The following is an 18950-nucleotide window of genomic DNA, read 5'->3' on the forward strand; positions in this document are numbered from 1 at the left end:
AAGGGATTGTAGGGGAAAAACAAAGGAAGGGGTAACAATGCTCGATAGGAAATGTATTCATTTCCTTACTCATGTAACTGTAACCCCTCTGTACAGAATTTTTACAATAAAAATATATATTAATTTTTTTAAAGAATCAAAAGTCAAATACAAACTTGAAACAAATATTTGCAATTCATATCACAGACAAGGACTTTTATTCATAAACACATAAGAACTATTAGGAGTTGGTCTCAGGCCAGCTGAGATAAAAGTTAGTGAAACCTTATTTCACAAACAAGCTAGATGTAGTAGTAAATACCTATAACCCTAGGCGCTCAGGAGGTAGAGGTAGGAAGACCGACAGGGTAAAATTGAAAACTCTATCTGAAAAACAAACTAAACCTTTTCTGAACAAAACAAAAGGACTTGGGGTTGCAGCTCAAGTGGTAATGGGCTTGCCCAGCAAGCATGAAACATGAGTTCAATTCCACAAAAAAATACCACCAAAAGGAAGGAAGGAAGGAAGCAAGGAAGGAAGGAAGCAAGGAAGGAAGGAAGGAGAAAGAAAGAAAGAAAGAAAGAAAGAAAGAAAGAAAGAAAGAAAGAAAGAAAGAAAGAAAGAAAGAAGGAAGGAAGGAAGGAAGAAAGGAAGGTAGAAAAGAAGGAAGGAAGGAAGGAAGGAAAGAAGGAAGGAAGGAAGGAAGGAAGGAAGGAAAGAAGGAAGGAAGGAAGGAAGGAAGGAAGGGAGGGAGGAAGGGAAGGAGGGAGAAAGAAAAGCAGAAGACCAGCAATCCAGTAGAAATGGATAAAGAACAGAGAAAAAAACAGGGATTTAAATATCTTGATATTCTCACCCCCCACCAAGAGCAATGCAAATTTACACTTAGATGGGATCCTATTTATCATCTATCAAGTTAGCAAAAATTCAAGGTAGACAGCACCAATACTGGGGCTTGAACCCACAGCCTCATATTTTCCCTCAGCTCCTTGCTCACAGCTGGTGCTCTACCACTTGGGCCCCACCACCAGTCCAGTATTTTGCTGGTTAATTGGAGGTGAACTCTCCCAGACTTTTCTGCTCAAGCTGACTTCAAACTGCGATCCTCCAGGTCTCAGTCTCCTGAAGATCTAGAATTACAGGCATGAACCACTAGCACCCACACAAAACAACACACTTTTGGTGAGGCTGTGCGGAGAAGGGTCCTGTCACATACTACTAAAATTTGCAAAATGGGCACACGCTCTGTGAAGCCGGGAGTACCTCGCAAAACTACCTATGCAGTTATTACCCTTTGACCAAGTAGCCTAATTGATGCTTGTACACCAGCATCAGTTTATAAGCTATACAACTGTGTTATAAGATAATGCACAATTTGAGTGTCTGTAACAGAGTAATTGTTATGTACATTGAATTTAATAACGAAGTTTTGGGGTTCTGGGGTGGGTAGCTTAGCAGTACAGCTTTTGCCTCATATGTGCAAGCTGCAGGGTTCTATCCACAAAGAGAAAAGAGAGGGAGGGAGGAAGAGAAAAAGAGAGAGCACAACATATTTAGACTTGTGTTTTACGTGTTGTTTTTCGATTCATTTCTCTAGTAATTTACTTTTATTGAATTTTATGTAAGTATCCATCTGCAACTGACTGTAAATTGAAACATCAAAACTGTTCCTCCACTACAGACAGTTGAGAAGCAAAAATAGACTGCAGAGGCACCTGCATGGCACAAAATGACTTGCGTATGAGGTTTTCACCATGACATTCTTTGAAATAACAGAAGGATAAAAACAAACCAAACATCCAGAAATAGGAGGCTGCTTACAAAAGTCAGGGTGTTTATCTCTGTAATGGAATACTATGCAGCTGTGAAAATAATGCTATTTTCTTCTATGAAGTGAAAGGTAGTGCTAAATCAGGGACTTCCATCATTCCCTGGAGCAGGTGAAGGGGTTTCAAAGATTCTGGACAAGTGAGAGCCAGAGGGTAAGCATGGGGCTTCTCCTCCCTCTGAGACCTTTGTTCCTGAGTCGTCTTCTTCCCTCTTTCCTCCATTGTGATGATTTCCTTCCTGCCTGTTTCCTCTCGGGTGTGAATGGGATGATACCCCATTACTAAACTGCTGCCTGGCTTCAAGGAACTCATACACAGACAACAGCAGACACAGCCAGCCTACACGCCTTCTCCCCCCAGGGAATGTGTTGATTCCCAGTTTTGATTCCCTTGTTCTCTGGCACAGGTTAAGTGTGTACATACTCAGCCTTTCTAGAAGAGCCTGGACATACCTCTTCGGCAGAGACCCTCTGGGAGGCAGGATGGACCCAAACTTTTCTCACACTGCCACTGGAGTTTCCCTCCATGCTAGGTTTGCCGTTTCTGCTGCAGGCAGGCTTGGCTGTGATGTCCCATCCTTGGTGCTCACTAGACCCCTTCCCTGGCACATGTCTGTGACCCTCCTCAAACAAGGTCATGGGGGGTGGGAGAGGGGCATTAAGGAGCTGGCCCAGCCTCTGGAGCCAGACAACACGAGGTCAAACTGATCTCTAATTATTAGCTGCGACACTATAGGAAAAACAATTTCTCCCTGCCTTGATTTCCCTAACATCAATTTCATTGGCAGTTAGAAGTTAGTTCCTCTAAAACAGTGCCTTCTGGGGTGGCACTGTGGTATCCTTCGCCCTTTGACCCTAGGCCTTCCATGGGTACTTCCCTCCACTCTCTGGCTCTGTTTCTGCCAGGTAGATCCACTAGACTGTGTGCACACTAGACTGTGTGCAGGGCTTCCCTTCCTCCCTCTGAGTCTGGCCAATGGGAGGAAAGAAGAAATCAGTAGGAGTGTGTCCTGTTCCTGCTTCTAAAATTGCTCCCCAGTCTTGCCTTTGAACCCAGGGTGGTACCACCTCCTTGGTGACCAGCTCCAATGTGCTGCTCATGATCCTGGCTCCCAAACCCCTTCCCACAACACTGCATACACTTCCTTTATTAAGTTGCCCTTACATTTCCCAATTTGAGAGTGTCATCTGTTCCTAAGGGGACTCTTGACTGAAAGAACACCTAATTAAGGAGACTGAACACACATGCAAACATCCTGCTAGGCTCTCTTCATCAGCCCCTGGGGGTATCTCAGGTGGCATGACAATGCCCTTCCTTCCAATGTGGCCCCTCCACAGCCTTCCTGCCAACTCATCCAGGTAGGACTGCCACCCTCAAGGACTCAGGCCTGGCGGCTCTGCCCTTTGTGTGGCCAGATCCTGATCCCTAGGGGCCTGAATCAAGGATACAACCCAGATCCCTTCTCCTCTCCCAGTCCTTAGCCTTTACAGTTCCTCATTGCTACAGCAGAAGTCCCATTCCCACTATGGATTTTATGTAAATATGTTCTCCAGGTCCCTCTTGAATCAATCATTGCTAGATTAATATCAATGCATACATCTGGGCCCCAACATGGCACACTTGTCTGTGATTCAGGGGACAGGAAGAGACATTCAAGATGTATGAGGGGCCAGGGAAGGATGAAGGCAGGGCCTGGATTTGGGATCTTCTCTACTCAAATACCTTTCCTCCAAGCCACAGAGGAGAGAGATTGAGAAAGATGCCAGTGGATATGCATACAATACACGGGGGTCACCCAGAGGCAAGTGACATCACATCAGGACAGCTGGGGGAAATCCTTCTATCAGAGCAGTGTAGTGTCCCAGGCCTTGGGAGCTGACTCCAGGTGCTCCACAGGGCTTCTACACAGTCCTGTATTGCCACCAGCTTCCAGGAACCTCCATCTTTCTTGACATGGAAGCTAGTAAGTAGGTCCTCAGGGGGAACAAAGCAGTGTCTGAGCAGCAGGACAGTGAATATGGGCTAGAGTTTGGAATGTCAATGGCCAGGGCAGAGCCTGATGAACCAGAGCTTGCAACATTGCACATTTTGGAAGACAGAGCAGAGGTACCACAAGAAAAATGAAAGGGATGGTAGATCTTCCGGTCACTGAACATCACAAAATCTGACCTTTAGAACCGGGTTCTAGATACTTTGGGAGGTAGGGGCTCCAATTTCTAAGAATTCTTCATTATCTCCCCTTCACCCACAGCCAAAGGTATAAGTCCTAACACACAGTAATCCTCAACCCAGTTGAGGATTACTCAAAGCCGCATGTGCCAGGGCGGTCACATGACCAAAACAGACCAACCAGGAGTTCTTTCATAGCAATTTGGCCCCAAGAGTCAAACCAGCCTTTGCAGATGAACCTAAAACATATACTATAAGCCCTGAGGAGGGGTTGGTCATCTTCCCCTGTCATTATGGATTAGGACAACCTAAAGACAGAGACCAATAACAGGAGGTGGGGAATAGAAGTTCACAGAATGCTGACAGATCATCTGTCCTGAGGTCTGGCTACATCTTATGTTGATGAACTGCTCCTCTCCAGATCCCAGTTAACTGGGGCCACCTGTCTAGAGGGCTGAGAAGTTTCTGAACACGGCATGTTGCCTCTGGCTGGCCCTCGATAATGTAGAATCTGTGCTGGAAATGAGGAAGGCCAGGACAGACATCAGCAGGTAATGATGTGGACAACTCCTTGTCTGACACATGCCAGCTGGCTTCAACAGGTGGCCCATGTGTTGTGTGATTGAGTCATTGATAGGCATGCAAGAAGGACATTTCTTCTTCCTACCCAGTCTACAGATAGGGTGGGTGGTGTCCTGTTAACTGCTTGCCTTTGTTCAATGTTCTTTACCCTTGTGCTAAGCATAGTGGCATGAGAAGACAGATAGAAGCTGGGATGTTGACCCAGGATCAGCTCTGCTCCACCAACTCCAGACTCCTTCCCTAGTTCTGAACCTGGGACACACCTTACTTGTTCCTTATTTATTTACTTATTTACTTAAGACTGAGGATTAAGCCCAGGACTTCAGGTGGGCCATGCACTCTACCCTAACCCTGAACTTCGGTATCTCTGGTTTCTCTTAGGGTTGTCTCATTGACTAAATAAACTATTTTGCTGGAGGTATGGCTTAGCTGTAGAGCACCTACTGAATAAACATGAGGTTCTGAGTTCAAACCCCAGTACTGCCAATAAATAAATTCCTCAAATGGTTTAGAACAGCACTTTCTGCTCTAAAGTGCCAACTATTAGTATTAGAAATGTATTAAGAGATTAGAGGTCTAATCCCTTATTTTGGCCAAATACCATTATTATCCAAATACAATTTGGCTTCTTATACTTAAATGCAAATATTTCTAAGACAAATAGGAATTTCTGTTTCTATATGTGTGATCTGATGCTGAAACAATCTCAGAATTTCTCCACCAGCAGAAATCAGAGGCCATCTAATTTTTCTTAGGGTTACATGGTATCCTGGAAAGCCCTGAGCTTGAGAGGCTGCTGTTTTTGGTGCAAATCTCAGATTTTTCATTCATAAATAAGACCAACAATTCCTTGTCTTAGAGGGAAGGCCTTGCAGCACCCAGAACTAAGGCAGGCACAGAGTAGGCCTTTTGTAAACACATTTGTATAGGTTGGTAGGTATAAACAATGCATTCAGCTGGTTTATATGTTTATATTCAGCTATTTACATGAAACTTCACTGAGTGCTTACTGATCATGTTCTATGTGCCAAGCCCTGCATAGATAGGGATGTGTGGGTTGGGGAGTCTCACATGATAAAAGCCTGGTCCCTATCTCAAGGACTTTATAGCCTAATGGAGGACAGGAGATGTGTTCCTGAAAGGCAGAGGCAGCGATCCAGGCCAGGAGTCTGAATGGGGAAGGGGACATAGAAAGCCAGTCTGTACCCTGTCTCTGGGCTGCTTGTCATGGGCATGGTGGCAGGGTGCTCTAGGAGTGGGGGAAGGGAGGTGAGGCACCAGCTGACTCCTGCTATTTTGGGAAACCCTGAGCCAGGGTTTCCTCCTGCGCCAGGAGGAAAGCATTTTCCTAAACCTTCATCCAGAGCTTCTCTTGCATTTGCTCACATTGCTGCCCCAATTCCCTGTGGGCCCTTGCTATGGGGTCACTCTAAAAGGGCCTGGAGGCGTGTGAAGGCATGTGAGTGTATGGAAGAATGCGCATGCGTGCGCGCATGCACACACGCACACACACACACACACACACACACACACACACACACACACTCACACCAGGAATCATTCCCTGGGACTTCTCCAGGGTTTATTTTCCCAGCACAGACAGTAGGCAGATTAGCTGTAACCACAGAGGGGATAAATCTCAGGGTGATGCTGGGGGAGGGGGAGGGAAGGGCAGAAGGCCAGGACCCAAGTGGTCCAGAGGCCCACAGGACAGGGACCTTGCTGGGGCAAAAGAGAAAGGAGAATGTGTATGTGTTAATGCTGAATCCCCCACAAAGCCCAGACTGCCTTCTTCCTATACAAATGTGCCCTCCCCTGCTTGCAGGAGAGCCAACTATCCAGATCATCTGAGAACACCAATTCATCCATCACTTTGTTCAAGAGGAGGAGACAGGAGGGGGTCCCAGCTCTTACAGTTTCACAGCCTAAGAAGAGGCCAAAATACAGGTAGCACATGATCAGGAAGAAGATGCTAAGAGTGTCTTATAAGGTATAAAGTACCCTGGGAAAACAGGGAGGGTTGCCCATGGGAGGAGCCATGATGATATCTGTCAAGCAAGGCCTGACAGAAAATGAAGTGGAACTGTCCCAGCCATTGACGCCAAGAGCACTCCAGACGGAGGGACAGCATAGGCAAAGACTTGGCTCTAGATTTCCTCAGCTAAGATGCTGAGATGTAGACAGAGGGAGGTACAGAAGGAGAGGAGTCTGGAAAAGAAGATGGAGGCCAGATCAAATCTAAATCTCCTACAGGCTTTTTTCTGCTCACAGGAGGACTCAGCAATAGTTGGGACAGTCCATCAGTGCTTTGAAAAGTCAAGTGACAGGGGGCAGGTAGAAGGAGGGATTTAACATATTTACATGTCATGGCAACTCTGAGCATTGGAATCGAGTACCTCTTTGTGCAGGACAGCCCAGTCTTACATCTGGAACCTAGTTGGACCTCTGCTCCTAGATCATCCTTATGGAGATCATACTAGCTCCATTGCAGGACTGGGCCCCATATAAAGACAGGAAGAAAGAAACTAGAAATCTAGAAACTAGTTTCTAGAAACTAGAAACCCAGGATAGAAGCCATGTGTACCTAGGCAGAAACACTAAGACTTCTGAAATTGCTGCTGACAAGAAAAGCAGCAGGCAAGACCCTTTTCATTTTTATTGAAAAGGAAAAAAAGGCATGTGGCTGGGTACCAGTGACTCAGACCTGTAATCCTTGCAACTTAGTAGGTAGAGATCAGAAGAACCCGGTTTCCAGACCAGCCCAGGCAAGAAAATTCTTGAGGCCTCATCTTAACAGAAAAGGCTGGGCACAGTGGTTCAAATCTGTCATCTAAGCTCTATGGAAAGGTAAATACAAGGATCAAAGTCCAGACCAGCCTGGGTAAAAAGCAAGATCCTAACTCAAAAGTAGGCAATGCAAATGTGAGCAGTAGAGCAGGAGACCCTTCGTTCCTTCCCAAGTGCTGTTTTTTTGTTTGTGTGTGTGTTTTAAATATAATGACAGAGGATAACTACTGACCCTAAAGGTAAAAGTGGCTGGAGCAGATTGAGTATGTGCAATGCACATCTTTGGGCTGCCAAGTCTCCTGGTAACTTGGTATGAAAGCTGAAAGATATCCTCAAAATCATCATTCTCATTTAACCAGTGGGAAAGGGAGGTTATCAGGTCAGAGGAACTGGCCCAAGATCCCCGCACTGGTTAACAATGGAGTTGAGCTGTGACCTGAGGACTGTGAGCACTGCCCTCACCATCCTTCCTGGAGGACTCACTGGCCCAGATTTGTGGCATCCTTCCTGGAGGACTCACTGGCCCAGATCTGTGGCATCCTTCCTGGAGGACTCACCGGCCCAGACCAGTGGACGCATTCCACGGCACTGGCTCCACACCCTCCAAGCCGTTTGCAGAGTCTAATTTAGTTTCCTGAGTTGGCTTTTTTTTTTTAACCCAAGGAGAGCACTTTCTAGCTATAAATTATTAAGCTGACTTTCTGCTGCAAATCAGCCTCCTGTGAGTTGGGCTGCAGGAGCCAGTTTCCCAGGTCCTGAATGGCTCTGGAGAAATCAATTCCAGGGGTTCCAGATGGACAGGGCAGAGTCAAGAGCTGGAGTCACCTACTGACAGCTGCCTGGCAGCTTCTCCCAGCCCAGGGCCTGACAGCCAGGGGCGAGCATTAGTGAGGAAGCAACGATTCTTCCCCTAGTCCTCACCTCAGGGAAAGGGGTTCAGGCTGGTCCATCTCCAAACCCCTCCCTCCTTGCCTCCTTTCAAAGTCTCCACTTGGCTATCTGCCTGAGAAAGAGAAAGGAAAAGAGAAGGAAAAGAAAAGCAAAAGAAACAGAGGAGAAAACAAGAGCAGGAAAGAATGTTTTCCAGCTACAATTCGGCATAGAAAGTCATGGGGTGTGCCCTTTCACCCCCAATGCTCAGCCCAGGCCATCAAATACGCAGCAGTAGGCTTCTCTGTGGAGGCAGAGGTATCTTCCCACCACCCAGCACTCACCACCTGGGGGGGCTGAGCCCAGCCAAACTCAGCACAAAGATAAGATTGAGATGCAGATTCCTCCCAGTGCTCTCAATAGAGCAGATTGGACACAGATTTTCTTCTTTTCTTCACAGTTAGACTGATCTGAGGGAGAGATAGGGGCCCAGAGACAGATGGGGACCAGATGCAGGGGCGGAGGGCAAGGGCTGAGTGGGGGCAGCCTGGAAACCTTGTGAGTGTAAGAGAAGCCACACCTTCTCACCCTGTCCTTTTCCAGAGTAAACTAATTCCTTGCCTCTGCATTTTTCAGACCGTGTGTGTGTGTGTGTGTGTGTGTGTGTGTGTGTGTGTGTGTGCGTGTGTGCGTGTGTGTGTGTGTGTGTGTGTGTGTGTGTGTGTTCTTCACTCTTCCGTGTAGCCCTAGAGCTCCAAGCCATGCATTTTGTCTCATCAAGGTTAGGAAGTCCTTCCTAAAGTCCCATGCACATCCCTCCAACTGCAACTAAACCCATGGAGAACATAAAAGGAAAATATGATCACAAAAGGTTTAACAAGAGGACCCATTTACTTCAATCATGAATATGTACTCATTGGCAGAACCAAGACTAAGTAATTAAACAAGAATAGCCATGTTATCATATACCAGGCAGGCTCTGTGCTTAGTATACTCCCTAATCCACACATTAACTTTGTGGGTTAGGCACATATTGTAAGTAAGGAATTTGAAAAAGGTCAAATCTGTAGAAGCTACATCTAAACTCTGACATCTGGGCTCTGGGAACTGGCCCCATACCTGGTCTCAGCATCTCAGCATATCATACAGAACTTAGTCAGAAATGGCACATGTGTGTGTGTGTGTGTGTGTGTGTGTGTGTGTGTGTGTGTGTGTGTCTGCAGCACACATACATGTGTACCAGTACTGGTACTCAAACTCAGACTCTGGTACTCAAACTCAGACTCTGGTCATATTCTACCACTTGAATCATACCCCCACTTCCAGCTTTTTGTTGGTTAATCAGAGATTAAGAGTCTCATAGACTGCCCTGTCTGAGTTGGCTTCAAACCATAATCCTCAGATCTCGGCATCTTGAAATAGCTAGGATTACATGCACGAACCAGGGGCAGCCAGTTAGAAACAACACTTTTTCACACAGTCCGATGAGAGGAGTTCAGACCATTGCAGGGAAACCTCCCAAAGCGCCATCTGCAATCACTGTCATTGTGGTTGTAGTGCCTGGCCTTATTCCTTTGAACATAGTGTGTCAACTACCAAGAATATACAGGCATACTCACATCACTGGGAAAAGCAAGTGTGAACATATTGAGGGAAGATTGAGAGAGAACATAACTCTTTAGAGGAAGTAGACCAAACTCATAGGGAAAGAGTCCAGCACAGGAAAGAGATAGCTGCAGGTCTTCATGAGGTCCCTGCTTCATGGAGCTGCAGTGTGCCTTAAAGACACAGAGTCAAGAATGTGTTTGGTTTATGCCTTGCCAAGATCAGTAGAGGCCATGATAATGGCACTAATATGATGATGGGTAAGGTTTTAGTTCCTAATTCTCCAATATTCTGCAATACTTTATTGCTTTTGTAAGGAAAGAGAAAACAAAGGAGACTGGCCTACTTTAATTACTGGAATTAAGTGCTAAGGATGTTGCCAAACACATCTCCTGCTTATCTATTCATTAGAGCAGCCTCATGTCCCCTCCCCACGGGCAGGCGCACTGTGAAAACATGTTGCTATCAGATATTCTGTGGCTGGCTTTATAAAAAGGAAACTACATTTGAAAACATGCCTATAGCTCAAAAGCAGATGCAAAAGCCAGAGAAATGTCTGGATTTTCTTGGGTTTTCCAGCACAGACTCATTTGTTTAGCACAAACTTTTGCAGGGAAGGTCAATTACTCCACATTCTCCTAAGCATGGCTCTTCTATATCTTTAGATAGTTATCACTGAAGAGATAGATGGTGGTGGTCTCAAAACAATGTGAATGTGCTGAGTGCTGCTGAAGTGAACCCTTGATGGTGGTTAAAATAAATTGGTAGAAATATAAGATGGTATGGCCAACTATGGAAAACACTATGGCAGTTCCTCAAATATTAATGTGTGTGTGTGTGTGTGTGTGTGTGTGTGTGTGTGTAGTGTACTACCACTTGGTTTTTTTGCTAAAGGCAGGTACTTTTACCCCTTGAATTACACCACCACTTCCCACCTTTTGCTGACTAATGGAGATAAGGGTCTCATGGACTTTCTTGCTCCAGCTGGCTTTGAATAGATTTTCACATCTCATCCTCTTGAGTAGCTAAGATTAGAGGCATGTGCCATTGGTGCCCACCTTCAAATAGTAAATATTTGATCCAAAACTTGATCTAGCAATTCTACTTTTTGGGGCTATCTACATAAAAGGATTGAAAACATGAGGCTGGGAAGGTAGCTCAGTGGTAGAATGCTTGCCTTGCAAGCATGAGGCCCTGGGTTCGATTCCTCAGCACCACATAAGCAGAAAAGGTGAGAAGTGGTGCTGTGGCTCAAGTGGTAGAGTGCTATCCTTGAGCTGAAGAGCTGAGGGACAGCGCCCAGGCCCAGAGTTCAGGCCCCATGACCAACCAAAAAAAAGGATTGAAAGCACGCTGTGGAGGAGATAGTTGTGCCCCCTTTAGCTGTTTGCCTGGTGCAACATGTTCAAAAGCAGTATTAGTACAATGACCAAAAGGTGGAGGCAACCTAAGTGCCCATCAATGGATGAATTATAAACAAAATGTGGCATATGGAAACAAGTGGAATATTATTTCAGCCTTATAAAAGAAAAGAATGCTGACATGTTACAACATGGATAAGATATGCAAAGAGAAATAAGACAGTTTTTTTAAGTATGATTCCATTTAAATGAAGTAGACAGAAGAGTCAAATGGTTTCCAAGAGCTAAGGGGAAAGGGGACCTACTGTGTCATGGGTAGAGTTTGAGCTGTACAGGATGAAAGAGTTCTGAAGATAGTGGTTACAATGGGAACACAGCCATTGGAGCCACCTTAATACCACTGAACCCTACACTCAAAAAATAGTTAAGATGGTAAATTTTATGTTACTATAAACTTAAAAAAAATAGTTCCTAAAACATTCTAGAATGAGGTCCCTGGGAGAGTGCTGGTAACACTCCCAGATGAGGATCTTCTCTCTGCTCATCCCTCAGTCTGAAACCCAATGGCAGCATCTCCCTCTTCTCCATGGCACATTTACACTTGACCAGTGAGTGAAGCAAATTTCTCTACTGTTCATCCCTACCTTGGGACAACAGGTACTTGAATGGCTTGGGGACCAGCTAAAGTGAGAGAGAACCTGAAGTCTATAGCTGCATGGTGAATCAGGCAAAAGAGATGAGATTAGGCATGAGGCCAGATTGCCCAGTGGACAGTGAGGCTGTCCACTGGATGATTTGTGTTGTTGCTGTAACAAATAACCATGGAACGCACATCTGCTGTATAATAGTTCTATGGGTTCATCTTGGGCCTCACAGGGCTGAAACCAAGATTGGCAGGTTGTGCTGTATTCTAGAGGCTCTGGGGGAGAATCCTTGCCTTTTCCAAGTCCAAGAGGCCACCCACATGGCATTTTCAAAGCCAGAGGATCATATCTCTAACAATTCTTCCACAGTACTGCTCTGTCTACTCCTGGACAACAGCCAGAAAGATTGGACACTTTTAAAGACCTGCCCAGAAAATTTAGGAAAGCTTCCCTGCCTCCAGGTCTTTAACGGAATTACATCTGCATCTCTTTTCCCACCTATAAGGTGATATGTTCACGGTTCCAAGGATAAACAACAAAGGACCCTTTGGTTGCCATCGTTTCCACCTGCCACACCCACTATAGGTTCTCTCATCTGGTCATCAACTGAGGCAAACACATTTCTGGCATCCAGAAAATCATTTATCCTGATATTCTGAGGAGCAACAGGGTCTGTTAAATGTCCTCAGAAAATCAGGGCCACACAATGTGTCAGGAGGGGAAAAAAAAAAAAGGCCATTGTAGAAGGAACTAACAGCAGGGACCATAGATGCGCAACCCAAGAGGGAGGGAAAGGAGGGTTGGGCTGGCTATATAGAAATAATCCAACAGGGTGACAGAGTCTGTCCCACGAGATGGACAGTCCCAAGGTGTGAAGAGGTTATGTGAAACACAATACAAAAAATTCATGAACAATCACATAAAAGTTATACAAAGCATGATCACTATTCACTTCCCAAAAGGATTTTCCAAAGTGTTCTTCAAGTAACAAGTTCTACTGTGTTCTTAAAATAGGATTTACACTCGATTTTTCAGTAACACATAAAAGGATGCTTGTAAATCTATGGAAATGAAGTGAGACCAGTAACATCTGCCGATTGCCTTCTGCGCTATGGGTGTCACATGCAGACGGAAGAAACCACCCAGTAGAGAGACAGGCTCAGGCTGCACCTTTGGGCACACACACACACACACACACACACACACACACACACACACACCATCAGTTGTCATCATCGTCATCCAATTTACTCCTTACAACCACTTTACCCTCATACATGTACAAACCACAGCCAGAGAACAGAGGGACATGTATAATAGGGAAGCAAGAAGTTGGGTTGGCTACAACGCTCTTAGGCTACTCCACAGCAAAGAGATTTTTTGAAGGAATCAAGGAGTTGGTGTGTTTGTGTCATTCATGGAAGCTGTACCATCCAACATGAACATAGAATGCAGAGCAGAGAATGCTTGGACAGTTGTTTTCCTAGTGAGTCATTTCTAGATTGACATTCGAGTGGGTTTTTTTTTCAAAGCAGGAACAAAGCCTTTCATTCTAAAGTCATTAGAGAGATGATTCGAGAAAGGAAAGGAAAGGAAAGGACCACTGACCATGATGTCGATGGTGGATTTCCTGTCTCTCTGGGAGCTAGCTGAAGCAGATGAAGGAGGAGACAGAAACAGGATGTCGGAAGGAATGGGGCTTTGGCAGTATTTCACTTTCTCAGCTATGTGATCTTCTAGAAATATTACATGGGCTTCAGAGTAGGTAATAAAGAAGAAAAGCCCATAAACTCATGGACCATACTTATACTGATTTTTCTGTCACCGTATTGGCCAGGTTCCTCCTAACTTTCCTTCCTATATCCCAGCTATGTGGTTCTCCAAGGTTTAATTCTTCTGTTTCCTCTTCTGTCATCATGGCCACTCTTGAGTAGTCTCAGCAATCCCTGACTCCAAGCATTCCACTTTTACCCACCAGCTCGCCAGATCTCCAGCCCCTCCTTCTCAACTCCAGCCCACATGACCATATCCTTCTCAAACAGCAGCCATTGCTAGTACTGCCTGCCCCAAATGAACCCTGCCAACTTCCTTAACCTGTTTTCCCCATGTTCCCCTATCTTGACTCATATCTCAGCGTTCCCAGACTCTTCTTCCCCACATTGCCTATACCCAATCCAATGTCAACTCATGTCACATTGCCTTCAACAGTACCAGGATGTCCACCTTGTCAGCAGGGCTGGCAAGTAACTAAGGAGCCAAGAGCCAAGGAGCAGGACAGACAGCTGCCTTTCATCCCTCTACCCCAGGTGACTGTTGCTCCTGAGGACACTGGCCTAGGCCTGTCCATCTTTAAAGAAAACCTCCCTGGTTTGCTTACTACATCTACCCTCCACTGGCTTTGGGCCCCATAGAGCAAGCATTGAGCTCTTCAGCTTTAGGCTCAAGGCTCTCCAGAGGCAGAGAGAATGGTGAGGTAGAAGGAGACAGCACAGAGAAAGCTGATGTCACTCAGGGTAACAGAGCCATTAATTAACAGAGCCAAACATCTGGTGTTTAATTAACACCCTTCCTCCACTTTCAATCTCCCTCCAGTTTACTTTCCCAGAGAGGCTCCATAGTGGGTGACACTGAGGTAGAACCAAGAATGGGCTCTTGTCTGAGTCAGAGAAGGAAAGAGAGAAGCCTGGGTTTAGTCCCCATGTACTGAAGAGTAAGAGGACACAGAATCACTCTACAGCCTCTGACATAAGAAGAAACAGGTTTATAAAAGTATACTTAGCCCAGATACTTGTGCAGGAGGTAGGGGAGGAAACTCAGTGGGTGGGATTGTATAAAGAAGTCCCTGACTCTCCTCCTGGCTAACGCTATTGGTTACTTCCCTGATGTTTATTCCTCCATTCTCTTGATAGCAACTTCAGTGTTTCACAGAGTAACCATGTTCTTCCTGGCCCAGGTGAGATGCAGTGCAGGGGGCCCATGTTCCTAGTTCTGACTAGAGAGGAGGAGCCTGTTGCATATTCAGCTAGAAGTTGCTTTCCTCAGAAAAGGATAGATAACAGGCATTAACTCCCTCCCTCTCTGTGTCTTGAGCTACAACAGCCAGGATGGAGCTACAAAATGTGGCAAGAAAGTAACAGAATATCCTGATGCTGTTGAACTATTGAACAAACAGTGGTAGCCACTGCCAATACAAAACTTTTTGTCAAGTGATGTTTTTTTTTTGTCTGTGTGTGTCAGTGGTAGGGCTTGAACTCTGGCCCTGGTCGCTGTCCCTCAGCTCTTCAGCTCAAGGCAAGTGTTCTACCACTTGAGCCAGTGCCACTTCTGGTTTTCTGGTGTTTTACTGGAGATAAGAGTCTCATGGACTTTTTTCCCCGGGCTGGCTTTGAACCACAATCCTCAGATCTTAGCCTCCTGAGTAGCTAGGATTACAACCACCAGTGCTTTGCTGTCAGATGATTTTCAAGCCCTATGTTTAAGGTTATTGTAAGTGGTATTTGCTGCCATTTACAGCTAAGAGCTTTCGTAGTATTACACTCCTTTCCCTAAAATTTCTCTTCTCCAGGAAGATAAGTAAGTGAACACTTGATAATAAGACTGCAACAAAGTCTGTACTCTAGATTATCCAGGCCCTGGGATTAGGGACTTGTCATCAGGATGGGCCAAGGCTGCATTTGATGCAGTTCCTCTAAGAGAACATCTCAGCTCTACCTTCCATCCATCAATACAGATCCATGCAGCAGGAAGCTTGGTTGACATTAGTTTATATGAATGAGTTCATAAATGGATGCATGTTACACTTCTTGGCACAGGTGTCCCAGTTTCCAACTGGCAGGAAATGACTCTTAACAGCTACCTTGTATCTAGCTGATTGAAGACCTACTTCCAGAAGGATATCCTGAAACATCTTAAGCCTGTGGAATTACCCACTTCCAACCTCAGTGCATTCCTGTGATGCACACCTATCTTTTTAGTTGGCACTTAATCATGCATCTTCATTTGCTTTAAATCTGACTCCTTGGTTAGATTTTAAGACTCTTGAACAGGGTAGTGACTCCTATCCATTTAGGTCACCAAAGTCTTCTAGTATCTAAAACACATAAGATGAGAATTTTTTTTGTCTGAACTTGAGGAGTTGAAGGAATGGTTAAGAGGCCAATGACTTAAAAAGTGATCCAGAGAAGAGACTTTCCACATGTCTGTGTAGTACTTGAAATTTTACTATTAGACATGGACTACTTTGACTAGGTGAATCACCTTAAGTAAAAACTTAGCTACTCTAACCAACAGTTTTGTATAAGGAAATCATAGTCATAAGACTTATGTGCCACTGAGAGAATCGAGTCAGAATGAAAGTACAATGTAAGAATGCTTATCATAACTAGTCTTTAAATGTGATTAGTCTTGGGAAAATTATCTCACAAATCCTTTTCTTTTCTTTTTTTTTTTTTGGTTGGTTGTGGGGCCTGAACTCTGGGCCTGGGTGCTGTCCCTCAGCTCTTCAGCTCAAGGCTACTGCTCTACCACTTGAGCCACAGCACCACTTCTCACTTTTTCTGCTTATGTGGTGCTGAGGAATTGAACCCAAGGCCTCACTTTACTACTAAGCCACCTTCCCAACCCTCACAAATCCTTTTGAATCTGTTCCTATAAACTGGAGGGTAGAGAACAACTTTAGATTTCTCTGTCCCAACCACCTCACCAATGGCCTCTATATATCTTCAGAAGTATGTAAGAAACATTTTGAGTTGAATGAATGAGTGTTTCATGGGAGCGAAAGAGGTGGCAGGTGTAAGCTGGGTGTCAGTGAAACACATCTGTCAGCTTAGCTATTCGGAAGGCTGAGATTCATAGGATCCAGTTCCAAGATAGTCTGGGCAAAAATGTTCTAGACACTCTATCTCCACAGAGGAAGCTGGACACAGAGTCTCATGCCTGTCATGCCAACAATGATGCAAAGCCTAAAATGGGGAAATGACAGTCTGGATGCATGCAGGGGTAGGAAGCAAAACTATATCTTAAAAATAATCAGTGAAAAGCAGGATTGGAGGCACGGCTCACCTGTAGGCTGTCTACTCTGCAAGTACAAGTGAGTTCAAACCCTAGTCTCTCCCCAATTCCCCTAAAAAGCAGTAGGGATAGATGGTGGTGATGGTGCCATTCCCAGATGCCCACCTCTGAGCTGAGGCACCCATCCCCAGCTGCTGTCAAAGCAGGCTGTAATGGCTCACACCTGCAGTCTCTTCCAGACAATCTTCCTCTCCAGACACTCCCAGACTGACGACTTTCACTCCACTCCAGGACCCTTGGACAAGCACTGACTATCAGGAAGAAGGCAATTCCAGACCATGTCTCCATGTGGAACAAATTCTATTGTACAAGTCATGCTCAAAGCTTTCTGCAAGACAAAGCAGTCTGGCTTCTTCCTCTGCTGCATCTTGGTTCTTCATGCTCCTCAGTCAGTCACTGTACAAGAATCCCAGCTTTGGGGAAGTGACCTGACACAGACAAGCCCTCAGGGGGCCCTTTGCAGAACAGTCTATGAAGGAGGTTGGAAAAGGAATAGGCTGGGGGTCAAGAACAAACTACACACCTCCACTTGGCTCCAGGTGAGGCTGTGTGCAAGAGAGACCATGCATAGGGCTGTGGCCTTGACTAAGCCTCCTTCTATACTCCTGGCCTCCCTAACTTGCCCCTCTCTCCTGGGAAACCACAGATCCTCATCAAGGCCCAGAAACATTTCCCCAGGAAGCTTTAAATAAAAAAAAATCAATTAGTCTTCATGTCACCAGATTATCTTTTTTTTTTTTTTTTTGTCAGTTGTAGGGCTTGAACTCTGGGTGTGGGCACTGTCCTTGGTCTTCAGCTTAAGGCAAGCACTCTACCACTTGAGCCACAGCGCCACTTCTCACCAGATTATCTGGATGAGCCTCAGGAACGTTAAGAATCGTAGGCTCACAAGGAATGGCCTAGAAAGGGCATTGGGAGGCAATGAAATGCTCCTTTACAGTTTAACTTGCTTTATGCTTCTGCATCTATACCTCTCCCCCTCATTGTAATTGTGACCATTACAGCCTGCTTTATTCTTATTTCAGGGAGTGACCTAGGAGTAGGCTGAGATAAGGGTCTGGCTCCCAGGGTGCTGTGCCTCTGACTGGAAGTATGACAGGTGTGACTGCTTGTCATGATAAAGCCAATCTCAATCTCCTTAATAGTGGGAAATTCATCTCTTAGTAATAAAGATCAGAGGAAAACCAGGCCAATTCTGATCTTCCTGGGCTTAATGATACCTTACATGGACATGATATGAGACCATGGTCTCCTTTCAGACTCCAGGCTATACAACGTTTCCCTCTGTCCCAGGAAGCTGGACTGGAAAGGCAAGGAGTCACTTTACTGAAACCACGCCTCTTGGTAATGACAGCAGTGTCTGGTACCAATCACTATAAGGCATTCTTCTGCATCTTCTCTGCTATATGAGCCAGCATTTATCAAAGGCCCCAAGTCTGGGTCTCAATTTTTGGGAGAGATTACTGTCTATGAAGGGTCTCTCTTTTGAGCATTCCAGAGTCTTCTGGTCATTAATTAATGCTCATATCAGATTCTATTTTTCCTTATCAATGACCTCCAATTTTCTAAGTTCCAGATGCCTAGGCTTCTGATGAAAATTCATGGTTTGTACACTCAAATAATTATCTCTAAGCTTTTGTGTGGCCTTTATTCTATTTATTCTTTTCTGTTTAACAAATATGATCTTCAGCTTATCTTCACCATATGCGAATAAAATAGCTTTTCTGCCCTTTTCAAGATGAGAACTGGGGCGAGGGACACAGCTTAGAACTGCCCTCAGAGCTGTTAGATGCCAAAGCCATAGCTCTTACAGTCAGCTTCCAACCTACTTAATGAACTACTATAGCGATGAATTCTCCCTGAAAGGAAGCTAAGGTGGCTTAGTACTCTCTCCAGACTTTGAGGAAACAGAAGGGAAGCTTCCCGGCCTTTTTCTCATTCCTTGAATTCAAGACTAAGCCCAACCCAGTTCCTCTCTCTCCATTCAGAGCCCTCCTCCTTATGTCTCATAAGGAGGCTTCTGGATCCATTTTCTTCATCTCTTCCAGTCAGA

This window comes from Dipodomys spectabilis, unplaced genomic scaffold, assembly GCF_019054845.1.
Source record: "Dipodomys spectabilis isolate Male_0828 unplaced genomic scaffold, ASM1905484v1 ptg000017l, whole genome shotgun sequence".
NCBI lineage: Eukaryota > Metazoa > Chordata > Mammalia > Rodentia > Heteromyidae > Dipodomys > Dipodomys spectabilis.